The sequence below is a fragment of the Schistocerca serialis genome, chromosome 4 (assembly GCF_023864345.2).
Source record: "Schistocerca serialis cubense isolate TAMUIC-IGC-003099 chromosome 4, iqSchSeri2.2, whole genome shotgun sequence".
Classification (NCBI taxonomy): domain Eukaryota; kingdom Metazoa; phylum Arthropoda; class Insecta; order Orthoptera; family Acrididae; genus Schistocerca; species Schistocerca serialis.
The window spans coordinates 246,651,188-246,676,090 of record NC_064641.1 but is presented as its reverse complement, the minus strand read 5'-3'; the positions used below and the strand labels follow the sequence as shown (position 1 = coordinate 246,676,090).

General features: G+C 44.6%; 1 protein-coding gene and 2 pseudogenes across 1 annotated transcript in view; 1 reads left to right on the top strand and 2 right to left on the bottom strand.

Moving 5' to 3' along the window:
• LOC126473647 (liprin-beta-1) overlaps window positions 1-24,903 on the bottom strand; it is a 955,354-nt gene that overhangs the window by 908,652 nt on the left and 21,799 nt on the right. The gene's annotated exons all lie outside the window — the stretch shown is intronic.
• On the bottom strand, window positions 1,640-1,757 carry LOC126475734 (5S ribosomal RNA; annotated as a pseudogene).
• Window positions 11,277-11,393, top strand: LOC126475836 (5S ribosomal RNA; annotated as a pseudogene).

The following is a 24,903-nucleotide window of genomic DNA, read 5'->3' as shown; positions in this document are numbered from 1 at the left end:
TGCGTTGCCGACCTACGATTATCTGGAAAATTTTGCTCGACTGGACGCCCGCTTGATTATCGTGCTGCTTGCCTCCACCCTATATAACTCTTCATTTATAGTTTCTGATTAAGGTTCATATTGTGCACAGTACTGAAAAATTTAACGAGAAAGTGCAAAATTTAAACGAACGAAAACATTCTAAAAATTAATTCTTCGCGAAGATCCGATTTCCGCAACGGTGGTATATCCGAAAGGGAAGTGAGAGAGAGGAACAGTTGTAATATGTTAATTAGAAATATGATTCACGAAACACTGCCTTGCAGTAATACGACCGTCAAAGCCCGGCTACCTGTAGAGAAAAAAAAGGACCACGCTTTTCACAGTTGAGCGAGAACTGCGCGATATTAGCGTCCCGAAACGAAATCGGTGCAAGTTGGGCGTCTCGCGGCACACGTGTTGGCGCGCGCGGCCAGAGCAGCAGGTGTCCGGCTGGCACACGGGACGGCGTAGCGCGGCGCCGCGCTGCCCAGCGGCCGCGAACGGAACGCCGCCAGCAGCCAGCAGCACAGCCAGCAGCCGGCACTGGAGCACTGGGGCCCCGCGTTCTGCGCGGCCGGCGTCTGCCACCCAGCACGCCCCCTCCCTGCGGGCGCGCCGCCGCCGCCGTCGGTCGATGGCCTACCCCTCCACCCACCGACGCAGCTGCCCCGCGTCCCACAAACTTGGGCCAAACACCCGTGAACAGCACGGAACGATTGTCAAAGTTGCGTGGCAGCTGGCTTCCGCGGAGGCGGATCGCAACGCGAGGCCGGAGGAGGTCGCAGGGAAAACACAGGTGTCGCACCCGGCGCGTCGAGCCAATTTTTGAAATTCAGATCCTCGCTCAGAGGATTAAATAAATAATACGGCAACAGTGCTTTGAGTCAAAAAGTCTAACAAGGTGACCTTAAAGACTCCCTCTCTTATATTTCTTCATACTTAAGGATTTACAGCTTACTGTCCGGATATCAGAGTCTTAAAACTGCGCTCTCCAATACTCTCGCCGAAAAAACTGCGTCTGAAGAAGAGATTTCCGAACGATGTTATGTGCAAAATATTTCGAGCTCACTAGCACAGACGCCAGTAGTTGAGTGGGTAGAGTAAAAGTCTAGTAAATGTAGAGTTCCCAGTTCGAATCTCACTAGTAGCAGCCGGCCGGAGTGGCCGTACGGTTCAAGGCGCTACAGTCTGGAGCCGAGCGACCGCTGCGGTCGCATGTTCGAATCCTGCCTCGGGCATAGATGTGTGTGATGTCCTTAGGTTAGTTAGGTTTACTTAGTTCTGTTCTAGGCGACTGATGACCTCAGAAGTTAGGTCGCATAGTGCTCAGAGCCATTTGAACAATCACTAGTAGCAACGATTTTTCAATCTATTTAAATCCCATATTTGCTAACAAATCCAAATGATAGTTAATAAATTTAGCACGAGCTCGCCGTCTTCAGGCCCATCGGGACCATCCGACCGCCGTGTCATCCTCAGTTGAGGATGCGGATTGGAGTGGCATGTGGTCAGCACACCGCTGTCCCGGTCGTTATGATGGTTTTCTTTGACCGGAGCCGCTACTATCGGTCGAGTAGCTCCTCAACTGGCATCACGAGGCTGAGTGCACCCCGAAAAATGGCAACAGCGCATGGCGGCCTGGATAGTCACCCATCCAAGTGCCGACCACGTCCGACAGCGCTTAACTGCGGTGATCTCACGGGAACCGATGTTTCCACTGCGGCAAGGCCGTTGCCAGGTAATAAATATTGCTTCATAATTTTAACGAAAATAACGTCTCTGATTTTCAATTACTGGGGCTATGAAAATGATTTAAAATTTGATACACTCTTTCGAAATCCCTTACGGACTATAAGACGCTACAGGCTGTAGGACGTATCATAATTTTTAAGCAATTTTATATAAAAAATACCATTTTTACTATTAGATTGCAAAGCCAGATTAAAAAATTCTTAGTGTATGAAACCGAACTGACCTTCAAAATCCGTGAAAATCATCATCAAAACTACTTCTTCCTGCTCTTTGTCGTCGTCGTTGTCCTCCTCATATGCAGGGTGCAGAAAAATTGTGTCACGAAATTTTAACCCTTGATAACTGCTGCCACTACGAACCAAAATTACTAATGTTGTGTAGGTCGACAACGCACCTTCTTTATACTACGGAAATACGACGCCACGCGCTCCGACTAGCCATGGAATTCCCCTATTGCCGTTCGTCGGTTGACGAGCAGCGCTATGGTTGTCGGTTCACACGTACAAACGTCCCTCGCCCCGTCACTGCGCCAACGTGATACGAACACGTGTCGAATAGGTCTTGCTATTTGCCTCCACCTCGCGTCAGAGGCATTCACAAGTAAGCTTCGCTTCGGAGCACACACACGTCACGTGCGATTTAGTCATACAGTAAGCATGGCGGCACAGTATTCGTTTGAAGAACAACCAGATATGGCTTTTGTTTATGGACTAGCCGACGGTAATGCGCATGAAGCTCGACGGTTTTATGAAAAACAGTACCCAGCAAGACGCCACGCACACCGGCGATTTGGCGAGACAGGCTCGTTAGCGGGATATCACGGTGAGGCTGGAAGACCTCAAACACGACGGGATGCCGCATTTGAAGAGACTGTTCTCGAGCGCTTCGAGAAAGCACCCACGACAAGTACTCGAGCTGTTGAACACGACATGGGGGTCACTCATTGGTTAGTCTGAGAGGTTTTGAGGGATGACGGCCAGCATCCATTTAGTTTCCACCCTGCCCAAGATCTAAATCCTGTGGCGGACTATGAACACAGGCTAGGGTTCTGCCGGTGGTTTCTGCGATGTGTTGCACGAGATCCCGACTTCCCCGCGATTGTGTTGTTTACCGACGAGTGCACCCTCCATCAGGATGGCCTTTACAACACTCGAAACGTTCATTACTGGCCAACGGGAAATCCTCATGTCACTTGCGTCCACAGACACCAGGGACGAATTGTCACGGACGTCCACAGACACCAGGGACGAATTTCGTTCAACATTTGGGCAGGCATTGTGGGTGGCCATCTGATTGGGCCGGTTCGTCTACCTCCTCGACTTACCGGCGCAAATTACCTTCACTTTTTGCAAGAAACTCTACCCGGCCTGCTGGAAGATATTCCCCTGGACATTCGGCTGCGCATGTGGTTGCAGCATGATGGGGCGCCTGCACATAATAGTCGTGCTGTGTGCGGATATTTAAATGAACTCTTCGACGGCCGGGTAATTGGCAGAGGTGCTCGTAGGACATGGCCTCACGTTACCGGACTTTTTCCTGTGGGGATTCTTCAAGGTTCTAGTTCACCCACCCCGGAAGAACCAACTAGAAACGAAGAGGAATTAATGGATCGCATTCAACATGCCACCAATCACATTAGGGCAATGCCAGGAATCTTTGAAAGAGTTCGGCAAAACACCGTTCGACACAAGCTTGTGTCGCGTCAGAAGGTCGCCAGTTCGAGCACCTGCTTTACGTAAACAATGTCCTAGCTACAAAAAAGGCCCTTTTCAGGGCCGACATAATTTGTAAAAGACTTTCTGTACGCGAACTAATAGCTGTTGACGGGTTTGTTCCCGGTACGTTTTATCATGAAACTACAATGGATCCGTCAAGACCCCGGCGGATTCGCCGCCCCCCCCCCCCCCCCCCCAGAGTGCGAGGCTGGAGCGCTACCACCAAGTGTGCGGGCCGTCTTGGATTCATCACGAACTCCGACAGGCAAAGCATTCGCGGTCATGCATTGTCCAGAGCATCCGGCAACAGGGCAATCCCGCGGCCAATCGGGACACCTACACACATTCCTACTGGCATCAGCTATTCAGGGTTAAAATTTCGTGACACAATTTTTCTACACACTGTATAAGATGGTCTTCACTGCCACCGAGAGCGTTACTTATGCCATACTTCTTCAAAAATTTAACAATAATGTCTTCTCTCACTCTAGACCATGGCTGTTTCATCCACTGACACACTTGTTTCACTGTAGGTTGTTTTAATGAATTCATGTTAGGTTTCGTCCACCATCCATCTGTTCCATTCCTCTCTCATGTACACTTTAAAGGGTTTATTTTTCAGGACATCAAGAGGTTGTTATTGTGAAGTCAGTCTTGCCGGAATAACAGCAAGTTCTGTATTTGCCTGTCTCAATTTCTCTTTCACAGAAATTTTCAGATAATTATTAAACTGATTTAGCACAAGAAGAGAACCCTTCTACAATTAAGCACCTTTCCTCCTCTCCCACACTCTGTTAATCCATAATTTCATACCGTACTCGTCCAACCAACCTTTGTAATGAACGTGAACACCACCACCTGGCGGTGTATCAGAAGGTTTTGGCACTGTTTTGCGCTTGAAAAAGATCACTGCATTAAGTTTAGTATAGTCAGCACAACATGAAAGGAAAACAGTGTGGCGCATTTCTTCATGTCCACTTGTTCTTATAGTTACAGTTCAAGCACCTTTCATGGCAACAGTTCTGTTACTCAGCACATCAAATGTCAGAGGAGTTTCGTCCATATTCGTTATTTGGCTTAGTCCACACTGGTTTTCTTTCGATGTTGAATAATAAAGCGATGGAAGATATTGTTATCTCTACATACTCTTGTGGCATTAACTGGAATTTTGTAGTTTCGGTTCGCATGTTAAGTCCATGATGTTTCATAGAAGTGTAGCACCAAGCAACTCCATCCTTAAAGTTTGTTACGTTCCACTGTAGCGCTAGCTTACGGGCGTGTATCTGAATCATTTTTGTTTTAATTCCTATGCCATTTTGACGGTGACCTTGAATCCATTTCAATACGTCATCTTCTGGTTTAGGCCATTTTGTATTCAGTTCTCTATTAGCATATTTCCTCTTCCTCATTATTTTCAATCCTTCTTTACTAGCCCACCAATCGCGAATGGTTTTTTCTGTAGGTGGAGGGCCGTAACGCTCTGTCTCCACACTCTATTTGCTGTGTCGTCCGAATAAGACACAGCCAGGGCAAAAGCATCACAGGCGCAAAGATGCGAGCTGGTGCCAGAGCCATAGAGACTCGCCACTTGCGCGAGTTCCACCAGCGCCACGGGCGGCGCTAAGGATGAAGATATCGACTTCGCCTCGGCCAACCGCCGGCCGAGTACCGCCAACGACCGGACGACAACGGCGAAGCCTACTCGGAAGATAGATGAGCAGCTCTCGCCCACTTGGTTATAGATCATCGTCCAGGGCTGACTTAGACAGGGAACGTCGTTTAGTGAACTCTTAGAAGTGAACAGACAGTTGCTATAAATTGCGTTTGCTATGCACTGTGAAGTTTACCTACGATTATTTGCACTTAGCCATTGAGGGCTTTTTTGTGTTGTATTACAAGCAGTGTTACAGACTTCAATATTCAACTAGTCACAAAGATAAGTAAACCTTTTAACTCATTCGTGTGACTTCGTTACTAATTTGCTGGGGTGCTGTGGAACCTTCGTTCTCCTATCCTGTTACCTGACCTTGGGGCATAGCTGTGTAATAGTGGCAGGGAGAAATTGTCTTAGCGGTGTACTGCACCAGAAGCCGTTTCACGAACTCACAAACTGGGACTCCACAGCAGTAGCGACGAGGCCTTTACAAAACTGGCGACGATTTATAGCCCGCATCATATGAATACCTTTAATTTTTTCCATTAAGAAACTAGCTACTAACAAAAATATTACACTGTTACCGCTAACACAAATCACTTTCAATTCAAGTTCACAGGCACCGTAGACTGCAATGACGCATCATACACTAGACAGTGTGCTGGGTTTGTGGAGGCGGGGCGGGAGGGAGACAATGTTAGCAAGTTTTTGAATCCCCTCAACTCCAGTTCGTCGCATCGGTGCACTGCTCCTGCCAGTTGAATCCAATGTTACCAGACAGAGAAAGCTTTCCCGCGGCATCGAATATAAAGCCATTTTTATGATCCGCGGGAATTTTAAATCAAACACTCGACATTTTTATATTAATTTGGAGGACAAGACGCACCTAAATTTCGGAGGAAATTTTTGGAAGAAAAAATTGAGTCTTGTAGTCCGTAAAATACGGTACTCTTGAATGAAAAAAATTATACACATGAATAATATTATCGTACTGGAGCTTGGAGCTCAGTTCTCGTGCTTGCACAAAATAATAACGAATTAAGGATGGGTCTGAAACATGTTTCACAACAGTTGTGATATCCTCAGTGTGTTTTGTACTTTTATTTTTCTGAAATACATACAGATTATGTTCAGTTCAGGAAATACGGCACATCCGATTTTGTTCTTATTTAAATTATTTACGCACTTTACCTTTCACTTTACGTATGTATGTATGTATTACCCAAAAGTAAAAGAACAAAACCGACTTAGGATGCCACAACTTTGGATGAAACATGTTTGGCTGTTAAAACAAAATAATGATTTGTATACTTGCAGAAAAGCGGACCCATACTTAATTCACTATCAATAACATTATTATTCAATCTTGTGAAATAAAAAGCATTTTATTTTCTACTTGATGTATCGCATTTCTGTGCCAAATTTCAATTTATTGTGCACATTCATGTTGTCATGCAAATAGTAATAGAAACAGGTTTTTATTTAAAAACTAGGGTTTGATAGTGGTCAATTAACATTTTTACATGCATAAATATGAAATTTAAATAAAATAGTTGCTACTAGGGACTAGGTAGATTAGAACCAGCGATTTTATGCTCATTGTACTTTCACTCTTCACAATCAGCTACCGACGTCGATGTTAATAACGTTGAAGAAATGTTGTACAGGGATATTCATAAGAACTTCTGGTGTTTCAGAAGACGTTTGCGTGAAAACTACAAAGACGCACAGAAAAATGACATGTATCAGTGGATACAGAACCTCTCCAAGTTTCGATTCATCATACGCGTAGTGGCATAGTATAACCACAAGAGCCGCGCGGGATTAGCCAAGCGGTCTCAGGCGCTGCAGTCATGGACTGTGCGGCTGGTCCCGGCGGAGGTTCGAGTCCTCCCTCGGGCATGGGTGTGTGTGTTTGTCCTTAGGATAATTTAGGTTAAGTAGTGTGTAAGCTTAGGGACTGATTACCTTAGCGGTTAAGTCCCATAAGATTTCACACACATTTGAACATTTTGAACATAACCACCAGAGGCAGGCATGACACAATATGCAGGCAAATCATCCGCTCCACAATGTCACGTCGAATTATTTCCCGCCTACTGACAGGTAACCAAATGAACAGATTTTCAAAGGAGGTTGCTCTCGTAGCGACTTCTACAGAATCAACGTAAATGTTCTTCCATCACTGTTGACGTTTGCTGGATCACAAACGCTACCCGTAACGAACACGTGTAATCTGGGTTGAAATTTGGAATTTGTAGGTTTCTCTGCTTGAATCCAAATGCACTCAAACTTAAAGCTTGCTGGATCCGGTTTACGACGAGGTCGTGCACCCTCGTGACCACAGCCCTTCCATCCTACAGTCCATGCGTGCCGCCAGCGGTCCCGGCGTGTTCTAGCACTGCGCAGACCTGGCTGCTCCTGAGTCTCCAACCGAACTACCGACAGACACAACCCGGAAGAACCAGGACAACGCCCCAAAGATAGGGCCACAGTTACTACATATCGATAACTGTCGCTGCTGCCACTAGCGGACAGGCAACGCTTGCGAAACCAAGAGACACCAGTCAACACGAGAAGAAGACAAACAATCGCAACCATGTCTGGCCTCCAACAGAGGACGGAAACCTACAAACAGCACCAACGCCAGCTGCAGCACGGCTCAATGTAGTTCGCAATTACGTCACAATTATAGTTTATAAAAAGTGGTTATCTTCTGTATGCATTACAAATTATTGTTTCAAAATGTGGAGAAACGTTTTATGTACAAACACTGAAAGTTTAAAATAAAAACCATGCAAAGATAATGACATATACATTTGTTTATGGTTACATGCATAAACAAAACAGCAAGCAGAAAAAGTACCGGTTTGTATTGACAAATGACTGTACCGAAAGGTGATCTGAGGACTTGCGTTGTATGGGCTGCATGCAAATCAGACGGAATGCAACACTCGGGCACTGCGGTAAGTTGGAACAAAAATATTCGGTCCTTAACGCGTTAAACAACCGACTCTATGAGTCCTACTTTGACAAAGTTTTCCATTAACAGTAAACAATGATCACCAGAGATGGAAACGATTTGGAAGTCGCGCAGGGTGCAAGGGACTGATGACCCTGTGGTTTGGTCCCTTCATACACCAAGCAACGAACCAACAGTGGAGCCCCTATGCAGCAATATGCGCTCACGATTTTTTTAATGTGTTACTTAACTGCTATATAAGTAGCCAATGTATAATAAAATATTAGCTTTTGTTGTCTTCAGTCCCAAGACTTGTTTGATGCAGCTCTCTATGCTACTCTATCCTGTGCAAACCCCATCGTCTTCGCGTAACATATGCAACCTACATCCTCATGAACCTGCTTATTGTTCACAAGCCTTGGTCTTCTCTACAATTTTTACTCGCCACACTACGTTTTTTTTACCCTCCCATACTTGCTTCCACTATTAAATTCCTTGATGCCACAGAACGTGTCCTATCAACTAATCCCGTCTTTTAGTTGAGTTGCACCACAAATAAATTTCTTTTTTCTCCAATCCGATTCAGTATCTCCTTATTTGTTATTCGATCTACCCATCAAATCTTCTCCATTAGTTTAGGGCACTACATTTGAAAAGCTTCCACTCTCTCCTTGCTTCAATTGCCTATCATCACGTTTAACTTCCGAACAAGGCTACACTCGAGACAAATACCTTCAGAAAATACTTCCTGAAACTTGAATTTATATTCAGTGTTAACAAATTTCCCATTTCCAGAAAATGCTTTCCTTGCAATGCCAGTCTGTAATTTATACCCTCTCTATTTTGACCGGCGTCAGTTATTTTGTTACCTAAGTAGCAAAACCCTTAGAGTACTTTAAATGTCTCATCTCCTAATCTAATTCCCTCAGAATCGTCTAACTTAGTTTGACTAGATTCCACTCCACTTGTTCATACTTATCTCACATCGTCTTTTCAAGACATAAACCGTTTATAGTTCAACTTATCTTCAAGACCTTTGCCCTCTCTGACAGAATTACAGTGTCATTAGCAAACCCCAAAGTTCTTATTTCTTCTACATGAACTTTGATTCCCTCTGCTAATTTCTCCTTTGTTTCCTTTAAAACTTGCTCAATGTACAGATTATACAACATTGGGGATAGACTTAAACCTTATCTCATTCCCTTCTGAACTAACGATTGCCTTTCATGTCCTTTGACTCTTACAACTGCAGCCCGGTTTCTATACAAGTTGTAGGCAGTACTTCAGTCCCTTTACTTTATCCTTGCCACATTCAGAAGTCAAAGACTGTATTGCAGTCAATAATGTCAATACACGTACATGATCAGAACAAACCATCCTTATGCAGGACGAAAGGCAGTGTTGCATACCACTCACGAAAACTACACTATTTTATAGTCAAATTCAATATTTCAAATGATAACATAGGCTTTTTTGACATAACAACACATATTATTCTCGGGACCAATATACTTCTTACAAAACACATACTAATCTCCTGTGGGGGAGAACTGATGCAGAATACCTTTAGAAATAAAAATGTGTTTCCACGTCTCCGGGATGTACAGTTTGTACCCCGATTGTCAGCTAAATATGTGTGCGTGTCTGCAAATTCAGAATTTAGGACTGGCCTGCATTTAAGTTGCGGCTGACAGGCATCTCCTTTTGAGTGTCGTTGTGAATGGTGGTCAGTTTCTATGGTACACGCTTGAATCACCTACTCGGTCTCTAGCAAAACCGCCTTTTCAACCGATGAGTTAGACACGCGTAACAGCAGAAAGCAGTCGTTCCTGACATAATGATCACAAATTCCAACCACACAAAAGGCGTAACTTCGCTTTTTCCTTATGTTTTAAATTCGTTGGCCGGTCGGGGATTCGAAGCCCTCTCCTCCGGCGTGGAAGTACCGTGTACATTCCTCCAAAATAGGACACCAGTGTTGCATGTGGTTACGAATTGCAGAGTATTTCATCAACATATTTGAGAATAGTATACGCTCTCTGAAACTATATCGAGTAATATATGAGAGTCGTTCAATAACTAATGCAACTTTTTTTTTATTTTTTCTAAAACGGGTTGGTCTTATTCAGGATTCCAGTACACGATATTATTCCTTACTCTTTTGGTCACAAAACCCAATTTTTCAATATAATCTCCGTTCAATGCGACGGTCTTCGTCACCTTACTGGGAGTGCCTGTATGCCCGCTTGGTGCCACTCTGCTGGTCGACGTCAGAGTCAAAGTCTTGAAGCATCAATAGCCTCCAGATGATCGAACTGCTTCCCGCGGAGTGCATCCTTCACTGGGCCAGACAGATGGAAGACGGAAGGTGCGACATTTGGGCTGTAAGGTGGATGAGGAGGAACAATCCAATGAAGTTCTGTGAGTTCCTCTCGAGTGCGCAGGTTTGACTGAGGCCTTGCATGGAGGAGGAGGAGTTTGTTCCCATTTTTGTGGCGGCGAACATGCTGAAGTCGTTTCCACAATTTCCTGTGCGTAGCACAACACATTTCCGAGTTGATCATTGCAACATGAGGGAAGACATCTAACAGAAACGCCTTCAGAGTCCCGGTTGAGGTTGCGACTTTGAACTTTTTGTTCGGAGGACAGGTGGCGTGGCGCCAGCCCGTGGACAGCCGTTCTGTTTCCGGTTAGAAGCGACGAACCCATGTTTCATCGCCTGTGACGATGTCCCACAAAAAATTGTCATGATCAGCCCCGTAACGCGCAAGAAATTCCGCACAGATGGTCCTTCGTTGCTCTTTATGGTCGCAAGTTAGGCAGCGAGGAACCCAGCGAGCAAACCACCTCTGAGAATCCTAGATGGTGAACTAGTGTTTCAGCACTACCGGGCAGCGAGATGTTTGATTTTGGCCCGTCGATCTCCTCGAATGAGAAAGCCCGCAGGTTCCAACATTGCAGGAGTCACAGCTGTGTATGGTCGGCCGGTCTGAGGGAGATCGGTCACGCTTGCGCGACCTTGAGGCGACGATAACAGACGCCTCGCCCAACGACTTCACCGTGCTTTTGTTCACTGCCAGGTCTTCGGAGCCATTCTGCAATCGCTTGTGAATATCTGCGATGCTCAGGTTTCCCGCCAAAAGAAATTCAATGATAGTTCTCTGCTTGGAAAGGCAACGGCTTGCCGCAGTGGATACACCGGTTCCTGTCAGATCACCGAAGTTAAGCGCTGTCGGGCGTGGCCGGCACTTGGATGGGTGACCATCCGGGCCGCCATGAGCTGTTGCCATTTTTCGGGGTTCACTCAGCCTCGTGATGCCAACTGAGGAGCTACCCGACCGAACAGTAACGGCTCCGGTCAAAGAAAACCATCACAATGACCGGGAGAGCAGTGTGTTGACCACACCCCCCTCCTATCCGCATCCTCAACTGAGGATGACACGGCGGTCGGATGGTCCCGATGGACCACTTGCGGCCTGCAGACGGAGTGCTTTCTCTGCTTGGAAAGCACTCCTGTTACAGACGCCATTTTAAAGGCTAAGTCGAGGAAAAAAATTTGGTACATTACTTATTGAAATCCCCTCTTATAATACCAAAGTGTATTAAAAGTTTATCTTCACAGTGTGGATGAGCTTTCACCTGGTTCCCTTGTTGTTTGAAGTAGACTGTTTTTAGAAATAGGTCTTCAGAAAACTGCTGCTTGGGCTCGTAGGTTGGAAATGACAAGCGACGTGGTTCGGGATTCAACTTCCTCAAATCTTGTAACTGGTATCTGTATAAAACGACAGTAGAAAATAAAGTGAAATAAGCTGACGGCTCAAATGCCTCTGAGCACTATGGGACTTAAGACCTGAGGTAATCAGTACCCTAGATTTAGAACTACTTAAACCTAACTAGCCTAAGGACATCCTGCCCGAGGCAGGATTCGAACCTGGGACCGTAGAGGTTGCGCGGTTCCAGACTGAAGCGCCTATAATCGCTCGGCCACACCGGCCGGCAATAAGCTGACGTTTTACTTGCGTAGGAACATGTGCATGTTGAAAGCAACATACAGCTACTACATGCATGTACTACCAGCATTGCGATTGTCTGTCTCACAGAAATTCCAAGGAGAAACCATATAGCTCCACTACACAAGCTCGCTATTTGCTGTATATGTTGCATGTTTGTTGAGTTCAGCAATAAATTATAATTATATGAATACGTGGTGTCTAGTGTTTCGGACATGATATCAGCTGCATCGATACTTTGTGAAGAATCGGTGATAATTAGTGAAAATGTGTTTCAGACTGGGTCTCGAACCTGGGACCTCCTGCTTACTGGGGAGTCGCCTTAACCACTGCGCCATCTGGACGACACAGTATTTATCGCAAATGCGCGGACTATTTCGGCAGACTCCCCAGCCGACTCACATTCCCAAATAGCGCCACCTGCATGTCCATGAACTCTATGCTCGCTAATTTTAGATTCCCGCTGGAGGATGAATGTCCACCGAGGTGATAAAAGTCTTGGGATACCTCCTAATATCGCATCGGACTTCGTTTTGTCCATTGAAGTGCAGCAGCTCGACGTGACCTGGAAGTCGTTGGAAGTCCCCTGCAGAAATATTGAGCCATGCTGCCTCTACAGCCGTGCAGGAGTTTGTGCACTAACTGACCTCTCGATTATGTTCCGCCGGCCGGTGTGGCCGTGAGGTTCTAGGTGCTCTAGTCTGGTCGCAGGTTCGAATCCTGCCTCGGGCATGGATGTGTGTGATGTCCTTAGGTTAGTTAGGTTTAAGTAGTTCTAGGGGACTTATGACCTCAGATGTTGAGTCCCATAGTGCTCAGAGCCATTTGAACCACTTGATTAAGTTCCATAGATGTTCAATGGAATTCATATTGGGCGAACTCGACGGCCAAATCACTCGCTCCAACTGTCCAGAACGTTCTTCAAACCAATCGCAAACAACTGTGGCCCATCCATAAAAATTCCATCGTTGTTTGGGAACAGGAAGTCCATGAATGGCTGCAAATAATCTCCAAGTGGCCAAATATAACCATTTCCTCAATCATCCTTTCAGATAGACCAGAGGACCCAGTCCATTCCACGTAAACACAACCCACACTATTGTGGAGCCACCACCAGCTTGCACAGTGGTAGCTTGGGTCCATGACTTTGTGGGGTCTACACCACACTCGAACCCTACCTCAGCTCATACCAGCTGAAATCGGGTCTCATCTGATCACGCAATGGTTTTCCAGTCGTCTAAGGTCCAACTGGTACGGTCATGAGCTTCAGAAAGGTGCTGCAGGTAATGTGCTGTTAGCAAAGGCACTCGCGTTGGTCGTATACTGCCATAGCACGTTAACGCCAAATTTCTCTGCACAGACCTAACGGGTACGTTCCTCGTACGTCCCATACCAATTGCTGTGGTTATTTGATGCAGTGTTGCTTGTCTGTTAGCACTGACAACTCTATGTAAAGGCTACTGCTCTCAGTCATTAAGTGAAGGCCGTCAGTCACTACGCTGTCCGTGGTGACAGGTTGTGCCTGGAATTTGGTATTCTCGCCACACTCTTGTCACTGTTGATCTCGGAATATCGAAATCACTAACGATTTTCGAAATGCAAAGTCCCATGCCTCTACCTCCAACTACCACTCCCCGTTCAAGGTCTGTTAATTCCCGTCGTGCGGCCATAATCACGTCGCAAACCTTTTCACATGAATCACCTGAGTGCAGATGACAGCTCCGCCAATCAACGGAAGCAAAGACACCACGCATTCATATAACTGATTCGCCCCGATGGGCAATGAATCCACAACCTCCAATGTGGTAGCACATTTACGTTCGACCTCTAGCGAGAATTCAAAATCAGCGAGCGTGGAGTACATGGACGGGGGCTGCAGATAGGTGGCGCTAGGTGGAAATGTGAGTCGGTTGGGTAGCGTCCCGAGATAGTCCACGCATGTGCGATAAACACTACTGTGTCCAGGTGGCGCAGTGGTTAACGCAATTGCCTAATAAGCAGGAGATCCTGAGCTCAAGTCTCGGTCCGGCACACAGTTTCACTCGTCGCCGCTGATTCCGCACAAGGTCCTAAGGCAGCTGATATCATTAGTTCCTTCCCTTCCATTTCCTTTCTGCCCCCTCTTCCATCAATTTACATAACAAGTTAAAGGTCGCCCGCAACGGTATTTACAACAAGAGTGTCCGCCAAGTCATGTTCTGCCAGCTACCACTGGACTTCAATGTGTTATGCACTGGCACGCTGGTTGAACAGCAGAGGACGTAGCTTAGAGATAGAGATACCTACGTTTAACAACTGTGTGCAGTTGTATGTCAATACTTTCTTTTAGTTACATAACGGTTACATTTCGTTTGCTGCTTGAAATAACGAGTCCGCAGCTCCAGGTCGTGCGGTAGCGTTCTCGCTTCCCGCGCCCGTGTTCGATTCCCGGCGGGGCCAGGGATTTTCTCTGCCTCATGATGACTGGGTGTTGTGTGATGTCCTTAGGTTAGTTAGGTTTAAGTAGTTCTAAGTTCTAGGGGACTGATGACCATAGATGTTAAGTCCCATAGTGCTAAGAGCCATTTGAACCATTTTTTGAAATAACGACTTCGCCTATCTTCATTTGAGCTCGTCCTTCCACTTTAGTGACAAAGCGTTTTTGATTTATTCTTGCTCCAATTTTCATATAATAATCCCGCTTTTCAACTGACATGTAAGAAAATAATTTTACGTTTAATTAAAGGAAACTGAAAATATGTGAAAATAAATAAAATGTAGCTCCTCACACTTTCGAACTGGCAGCCTTCGACTGTATTTACTACTATGCCATACTCACTTATGCCGGCCGTGGTGGCCGAGCGGTTCTAGGCCCTTCAGTCCGGAACCGCGCGCCTGCTACGGTCGCAGGTTCGAATCCTGCCTCGGGCATGGATGTGTGTGATGTTAGGTTTAAGTAGTTCTTTTAAGTTCTAACAGACTGATGACCTGTTAAGTTCTATAGTGAACAAAAAAACATAGTCACTTATTCCGAGTGGTGCATTAATTGTATATAACCAACCACACCGCTCGCGAGGCGTTTGTGTAAACTGGTTTTCTTCAACTGAAAAATATAAGTTCTGTGATTGAAAAAAAAAAAAACTACTGTTTCTTCTTCATTTGTGTGGCCAGGATTTAAATATCTTCACCAACTAAGATTTTCTGTTTACTTATTGTCCGGGAAGGAAGAATGGAAGGAACACAGTTTATGATAACCCAAGTCATGTAAGGAATTTAATAGAGAACAGAACGAACTAGTAACACAAAGTAAGTAGATATATATATATCGTTAACTACAAATCACTACACGCGGGGACCGATGACCAAGCAGTTTGGTCCCCCCCCCCTTTTAAACCACTATAAGCGTGTAAAAGAAAAAAAAGTCAGTCATCGAAATGGTTAGTATATTGCCATATTTTTCGCTGAGGAGTAGTACTGTAACTGTAAATCTGATTCGTTCCATTTCATAGCGAGAAGCTGCAACTATACTCCACGCAAGATGCAAATAACGTAACTAGACCGGGAGCATGGAGAGGTGCAGTGCGTCGTAATAAAACAGGTAAACGTTCAAAGGCAAAAACGTCTTAAAGAGTGGAATAATAAAACGACTGTACTCTCATTTCTGTGTTAGCACTAGAAATTGTACGGTCTTTATATAAGACGCGCCGTAAATACAACAATTAAGAAGCCAAATTCGTGCAATGTCACCCAGGTTAAAATTAGCAAATGAAAGATATTGCAGCCAGACATGGAATCGAACTCTCCAACTCGAATATTCTAAGGCGAAACCAACTGGGAAGGACTGATAGAACGTTTTGAATGAAGTTACTTGTGGTACATGTGATTAGCAGTGCCAAATTACCGTTCTTCAGACTCCATTTACTACAGAAATACGCACGGGACCCTTTTTTTTTTCCACATTGCTGTTGCTAGTCTGGAGGGGGATGGGGGTGGAATCGCACTGCGAAGTAAGAGTACGGGTTAATTTTTGTTCCGCTTGTGCTGGATCGCCAAAGCACTGTATTTCGTCAGATTCATCTGCCTTTCCTCCAATGAGCGATTTTAGTAGATTTAGTTTTCTACTATCACTTACCTCAGTAAATGCCACATCGTGAATCATACGGTGATTGAAAGTACGAATCGTATTACGGTCCTGCGCAGAGACGTAATTTCGGAACACTGAAATCGGTATTTCGACCTACTCCGTCGTTTTCCGTTTCCGTGTCGATACGACCGCCGAACGACTGTGTAGTTAATTTCGATTCGTTTACTGACTTTAAGTGAAAACGAAATTTCTTAGGCTTTTCCGTCACATCGATCCGTAAATCAGTTTTTACTTTCGAATTGATTTAACACTTCACGCATTGCTCTATTTACGCCGATTTTGGTTTCGCTCAGATTTCGTTTGTCAACATGACTTTGACTTCTCATAAATCTGCGATAAAGCTCTCTTTGCTTTCTGAGAACTTTCTAATCCACTTCAGACCATCTTCAATCTGTTTTCTTTTAGATCTGCAACACAAGAACGACCTTGCCAAGGAGACGTATCGTAGAACTTCCACGAAGAGAATGGGATGACGTATACGAGGAGTGGTAGAAGTTTTAATTATCATATCGAAAAACCAAATTTCGACCATGAAACTTGGTACTGGTGTTAGTCTGTCAGTACACTCTGTATCCAAAGTGATGACTTCGTGGAGAGCTTGGCTGTAAACGTCTACATTTTGGCTGTTAAGAAAACCTTCCACCTCGAAAATCACGTCGCCTTCATTCTAGAAACGCTTGCCATGCAATGATTTCTTCACCCGAGGAAAGTGGAAAAGTCATTAGGTACATATCAGTATAATAAGATGGGCGAGGCAAAATTTGATATCCCATAAAAGTGGGATGCACGAATGTGTCCCGTGCGAAATGAGCTGTGCTGTTGTCGTGGAGCAGAAACATCTCTAGGACAGCTCCTAGCGACTCTTCATCTTGGCAGCGTCTCGTAACCTGCTAAAGATAATTCGTTAGTATGCATCTGTGATGATTTACTCTTAACGAGAATAATCTGTTGGCACTAGGCCCCACTCCAAGTCAATCCCAAGAAAACACTCAGCATCATTTTGCCCAATGATGGTGGGTTCTTCGCTATCTTCGGCTGTAGTGAAATCACACGTCTCCACTGCTTACTTGCTCCTTTGTCTCGGCATCATGTTGATACAATCGTCCATGACGATAAGGCGGCAAACGAAGTCACCTACACCAATGTTACCTCACTGTGTTCCGTGGAGCACTGATGTTCCGCATGAAGTAAGTGTTCCGCGAAAAACTATTAATAACTGGCGTTTTTATTTTTCGACATTTTGACGATACATTTTTAAATTTTATTATGACTTCCGTTTTATTAGTTATGATTTTAAATTGGAACTCACTAGATAAAACAAGTTTTTTTTCATTTTTAAAGTTTTATTAACCTTCACAATAAAGGTGTTCCATCAAAGTGTAAGCATCTTCAAAGTGTTCCGCCAGAGGAAACGGAAACCCCTGATTTAGACTGCCCTGACACGGCTGCAACATTTCTGCGGGCTTTCTGAATGTGTGCGCACTCGCGAATCCCAGCGGGCGGCGACGTTTTCCATGTTCAAAATGTCGTGCAGGATGCTGGAAACTGATCCATGACTGATTTTCACTTTTCCACTATCACCTCTATTCTCATACGCCGATCTTTCGCCACTTCTGTTGTGATTCCTGGTTTCTATGCTATTTTTGTCATATGAAGGTGTGGTGTTGCCGTACATTTCCACCAACTCAGCACGGACTGTTGCACCTCTGTTCACCTTCAAATACAGAAAAAAATTATTGCACGGTACTCCACTATATCAACGGGCTTTGCTATTTTGCTTTGATTGCTCTAGATTTCAGTGTACAAATGTTGCAATCATACAAAAATCAATTACGAAACTATAATCTTTTGAGCTTATAATTAACACTTCTCTGCTACACATCCTACAAATAAAAATGTACATACTTCGACGTGTGAAGGAGAACTACTCCCATTGTTTTCTAACAACTGTCAAAACTGCTGTTTTCCATCTGATAACTCGCCCCCTTGCCCTTATCAAAACAGAGGGAGATACAAAAGAAGCTGTTGTCGCTGTAGGATTCCGAGTTGGACCCCTCTCTTCTGCTGGCACCGCTCTTATCCAATTGTGCTACCAGAGCATGACTGCTCCGTGACCAGACTCAAAATTTCACCCTCTCGTCTACTTAACAGTTACAACGGTCGTTCATTTCCGATTAAAACTGGTGCCACAGATAAGGATTCGCGTGAAATGGTTCTTAAATGTCTTGCCCAAAAATTACATCCAGCAGACAGTTAAGAGAACTGCCTCGTGACGGCAACTTAGACCAACTAGTACCTAAAGAACTTTTCGAATCGGTAACTTTGAGGAGGGTGCCAAGTGTTCATTCGACTATTAAAGCATCAGTCAATCCAGAAATGTTAGGAAAAACACGTATATATTTTTTCTTAGCTAGAGCGGCAGGAAAAAAATGCAAAACAAGTAAGTAGACCAAACCAAATATTCAAATATGAAGCCGAAGAAGTGGAGCACAAACAAAATTCAAAAGCATTGTACAATACCCTTTAGATTACTATGTACCGAGAAAACTTCTGAACGGTGTAAAAGACCCACCGTAGTTCAGTCGCGGTGTTAGAAACTTGCTACAAAAGCAAACACAGCATCTTCACATATTTAAACGAAGTCAAAGCCCCGATTATAAACAAAAAGGAAAGGAAGATCAGAGTTTAATGCCCCGTCGTCGACGAGATCATTAGAGACAAACAAAATCTGAACAAAGCCACAATGAGAATAAGATTGTCACGACCGTTCAAAGAATTCGAAAGTGAAATTTTGCCAACCGTCATGATTAAATACCCAAACAAGCTCTGGTTTGATTGAAGTCAGTCAGAGGATCTATTAGTCGTTCAGTGACTGTACCGGCACTGAAACAGAAGATGACAGAGAGAAGGCTGATGTAATGAATTCAGTTATGTAATTTTTTTTCACGGGGGAAACTCGTAATACGGTTCTTTCTTCCAGGGCCGTACCGAGGGCATGGCGAGATAGGCCTCCGCCGAGGGCGCAGGCACAGAATGGGCGCAGAAACTTACCAGGAATAAACGAAAAACTGTTTAAGAATTACATGGGAGAATTCCTATCCTCTGCCTGAGAGAAGAAGCCTTACCCTCCACCCAAGACTGTAAACGAACAACTTTCGTACAGTGTCATTTCTACAGTGCCATTTCATCCACGTAGCATCATAAAGAAACGACTGCTACTGAACACACGTCTATTGCTACCATGGTCTGTGTGAGAACAGCACGCTAGGTTCTCACAGATAGTGCCTACACAGCTTGCCATGTTCGACAATGGAACTGCTGCTTTTTTTTTTGTTATGGTTTCAGGGCTGTCCCTTCGCTAAGGTACTGTAGGATATCACTGAAGCAGATATTTCGTGTTACGGAAGGCTTCCTATTTTTGCCGTTTTCTGTCGATTGAGGGCTAGTGAGGAAGCGGCGGTGGAGGAAGCAAGCAAGCAAAAAAGATGGAGGTAATATGGTATAAAATTTATTTGCGCCTCTAGCCAATACTTTTGCTGCTCTACAGTTTCAGGTGGTTCGAACTGCTGTGTAAATAAAAGAGAATTTACGAATAAGACTTCTGTGACTAATTAATAATATCACGGAAGCTGCCGTTCGTGGTGCCCATAGACAAATATATGCTGTTCGTCTACGTTGAACCATCGCATAAACAATCTTATGCTCTGTCGTCATTCATTGGATGCACTGCTCAAGCATGTATGTCGTAAGACTACTGAAAGTAAGGCCTTACTTGTGTATTAGCAGTTATGTTGTTATTCTAGTGCGAATGAACTACGACATGCCAAACCACCGAAAATCTTCATGTTTTTTGCTAAACGCTTAACCCAAGTAATCCTCGTATCAAATCTCACTGGGCAGTCAGCTTGGCAGTGCTTCATTTTTATGAAATCTACCCAGAATTCCGAATTAATTTTTTTTAATGATAGGCAGCAAAAATTGCAGGTAGATAGTGTTGCAGGAGGAGGAGGGGGGGGAGCAGTTTTGGCAGTTTTCTCCAGGGTCGCAGGACACCGAAGGTATGTTTCTGCCTCCTTTCAATCATTATACAACATCGAAATGGTAGACGTACGAAATACAAAAGCTATTACGATCGCTCAGCGACGGAAAGGCAACAGGACGAAGCGAGATACCTGTGCGACTACACAGATTACGCAAAGTAGCTTACTTCCTTTCAAACAGCAATTTATCGTGGGTCGCTTGAGCAAAGGAGGACACCACGCGACTAGAAAAAAAAGAGCAGATATTTTCGGGTTCAACAGGGATCGTCCGACAGATGCACATAATTATTCGCTTATACTGTTAGAGGTGAAACTGTTGTAGCACAGTGGAAGATGTTTCATGCTCTGGCATTACGAGTGTTTTTGGAGACCGAAACTATGCTCTATAAAAATCAACATGGATTCTGTACAGATATTGTGAAAAATCAACTCGTTCTGTTCGCCGTAGATAAGGCCGCGCATGTTGACGCCGTGTTTTCTTTCTTCCACTTGGGAAGCATAGTTCAGAATGTTGAGGCCTCCTCTTACACCGATACGTACTTGCACTGTAGGATCGACGATGGAGCAGCAGCCCACTTCCGGAATCCCGCTTGGTAATTCAGTATGATGATAGCTTTTTCGGCGAATGTACTGAATCAGTCATTAATGTTTATCGCGAAGCATTTGCCTATTACAGGAAACAGAGTAATCGTCTGATATGATACCGTTGGAGCAGTTTCTCTGATAGTTATTTCAGCTGTGAGAGCTGCTTCCTTTTCTGCGGGAGCGATTAATCTCTGTTAAAGTATTTTTAGTTTTTGTCTGACTATTTCTTTATGTCATGCGTCGAAGTTTGGGTCTTTGGGGAAGTTTTGTATGTTTTATAATTCTTCCACGAAAATATTTGCCTTTAGTTTGTTGTCTGTTACTATGTTAAATTCGTGATAAGAGGGGATTGTGGTTGTGCCGGATTATAGTAAGATTTCTAAATGTGTGACGAGTACCCACTTGTTTGTCGCGAAGGTTTCTCGTTACCTCAGCCCATGTTTCGGCTCGGGATTCTCATTGGCGTTGCTAACCAGCTTGATGAGTTGGTTCCATTCCCTTTTGTATTCGCAAACTAATGTTAGTTTAAATAGTTTGTAGGTTCGTCTTTCTTTCTTTCTTTTGTTGAGTTAAATATTCTTTTTGGGATCCTGTCTGCATGTGGTTTTATTATCTTTACTGGAGTATTTTCGGATGCTGTTGGTGATATTGTTCGTATAATTTCTTCGTTGTGTTCTCCGACATCTTGTAATTTCTTGACTTTGTGGAAGACTTCTTATTAGATTTTTGTATTTCTTTTCGAGGAACACTATTGAGATAATTTAGAGAACCGGAATTTGAAGGTGACTGCCGAGCGATTCTACTGCTGCCAACCTATATTACGCAAGGACCACGAGCATAAGATACGAGAAATTAGGGCTTATCTGGAAGCATATAGACAGTCGTTTTTCCCCTGGCTCTATTTGCGAGTGGAACAGGAAAGGAAATAACCAGTAATGATACAGAGTACCCTCCGCCACGCACAATACAGTGGCTTGCGGAGTATCTGTGTAGATGTGGTTCCTCTTCGTATTTCTTAACATCCAGGTTCTTAACATCTATGATATCTTTTCTGTTTTCATCTGTTGGATGTCGCCAAATGTGTTGTTATTAGGGGCAGATGGTTGCTCCCTAAGCTGTCTCCTGCACATGGTTGGATAAGGTAAACATAGACAGCACTTTCGCATATACAGGGTGTGTCTCGCAACAGTCGTCATATGCAGTTTCTCTGGTGTTTCGACAGATATCGCAGATTCTTTTTTGTGAAGTATAGTTGAAGTTAGCCCAAACAAATACTGCTCGCCTCTTTCATGCGACGCCCAGCATCGAGGAAAGCGCCGGTTAGTCTCCTGTACACAACAAAATGATTTTTAAATCGGAATATTATGTGCCCATTCAACAGCGCGGTCCCAAATTAGTCTACTGCAATATAAGTTTTATTGATATGTACACTACTGGCCATTAAAATTGCTACACCACGAAGATGACGTGCTACATACGCGAAATTTAACCGACAGGAAGAAGATGCTGTGGTATGCAAATGATTAGCTTTTCAGAGCATTCACACAAGGTTAGGGCCGGTGGCGACACCTACAACGTGCTGACATGAGGAAAGTTTCAATCCGATTTCTCATACACAAACAGCTGTTGACCGGCATTGCTCGTGTAAGGAGGAGAAATGCGTACCATCACGTTTCAGACTCTGATAAAGGTCGGATTGTAGCCTATCGCGATTGCGGTTTATCGTATCGCGACACTGCTGCTCGCGCTGGTCGAGATACAATTACTGTTGGCAGAATATGGAATCGGTGGGTTCAGGAGGGTAACACGGAACGCCGTGTTGGATCCCAACGGCCACGTATCACTAGCAGTCGAGATGACAGGCATCTTATCCGCATGGCTGTAACGGACCGTGCAGCCACGTCTCGATCCCTGAGTCAACAGATGGGGCGTTTGCAAGACAACAACCATCTGCACGAACAGTTCGACGACGTTTGCATCAGCATGAACTATCAGCTCGGAGACCATGGCTGCGGTTACCCTTGACGCTGCATCACAGACAGGAGCGCCTGAGATGGTGTACTCAACGACGAACCTGGGTGCACGAATAGCAAAACGTCATTTTTTCGGATGAATCCAGGTTCTGTTACAGCATTATGATGGTCGCATCCGTGTTTGGCGACATCGCGGTGAACGCACATTGGAAGCGTGTGTTCGTCATCGCCATACTGGCGTATCACCCGCCGTGATGGTATGGGGTGCCACTGGTTACACGTCTCGGTCACCTCTTATTCGCATTGACGGGACTTTGAATAGTGGACGTTACATTTCAGATGTGTTACGACACGTGGCTCTACCCTTCATTCGATCCCTGTGAAACCCTACATTTCAGCAGGATAATGCACGACCGCATGTTGCAGGTCCTGTACGGGCCTTTCTGGATACAGAAAACGTTCGACTGCTGCCCTGGACAGCACATTCTCCAAATCTCTTACCAGTTGAAAACGTCTGGTCAATGGTGGCCGCGCAACTGGCTCGTCACAATACGCCAGCCTCTACTCTCGATGAACTGTGGTATCCAAGCTCTGTTTGACTCAATGTCCAGGCGTATCAAGGCCGTTATTACGGCCAGAGGTGGTTGTTCTGGGTACTGATTTCTCAGGATCTATGCACCCAAATTGCGTGAAAATGTAATCACATGTGAGTTCTAGTATAATACATTTGTCCAATGAATACCCGTTTATCATCTCCGTTTCTTCTTGGTGTAGCAATTTTAATGGCCAGTAGTGTATTAACGACGACTGTAAAACACGAAGAATAACCAGCACTCCAGAAGTGATGGTACTACGCTGGCCCGTGTCGACTGCTACTGCCTTGCAGGAGCGCCGCTCAATCGCTGCTGTAGTACTCGTCGTTCTTCGTATTTCACTGTCCTTGTTAATAAACACCGATAAAACGAATATCGCACTAGACCAATTTGGGGCCGCTCTTTCAAATGGGCTCGTAAAATTCAGTTTTAAAGAACCAATTTGTTTGTAACAGGAAACAGCCGACGCTCTCCGTCGAAATTAGGCGTCGCTTGAGAGTAGTATCTGTTTCGTCTGCTTCAGATGCACATTGCAAGAACGAAACTGCAAATACCTGCTGAAGCACCAGAGTAAATGCACCTGACGACCCATAGGAGGGACATACTGTATAATAGTTAGGAGTGCATGTTCTTGCATGATAGAGGAAGGTAGATGCGTTGGGAAGGAGCGTCATGCCGTTTGTGTTGTGTTCAAGTAACGCTGTTAGTGCTATTTCTGTTGTTTCTGGAGTCTCCAAATATTTCTAATTTTGCAATTACGTAGACTGCCCATGATTATGAAATGTCCCAGTGACCAGTCGTAATGTAGGTATTGGAACGGCTATTTCTCATGTTGTGGTACACATATTTTTATTAGGTGCAGTTCTCTATAAATGCGAGTTTTCATTTCAAGGTGGATTGCCTGGATATCGGAAAACTGTGCTCGTAAATCTAACCTAACGGTTGGTATCCTTTCGTTGTAGAGCACTGTTATTCTTCCTTTGTATGTGCCGCGGTGTGGTGGAGCGGTGCCTAACCTGTGGTAACGTATTTGCTATTATTAGTAGAAGACCGTTGGCCACCATTCCTATGACTCTTAGTACGGTTAGATTTATTTGCTGATTAGTTTTGTAGCACTGGGCACTTTGTCCCAAAGCCACTGGCGCTGACAAAGCCAATAACAATATCGTCCTGCAGTCCTCCATCCATATCTGTTATGTTGTTCATTCGGTTGACAGAAATATTGCTGGTATAGCGCCGCTGTTTAATAGCCGAGTTCGACTAGTTTTGTTTTTCAGAATCCATATCATTATTCCATGAATTCCTTCTCTCAAGGTTTCCATCTCTGCTGGATGAGATGGCGGGCGAGATCTTAATCAAAATATTGTTTAAATTGAAATCTCTGTCATTGTTATCAGGTTTACCGACATTTTTACTTCAGCAGGCTCCTTAATTACGTTGTGCCAGAAACTTTGCGTTTGCGTCAGGATACGAGT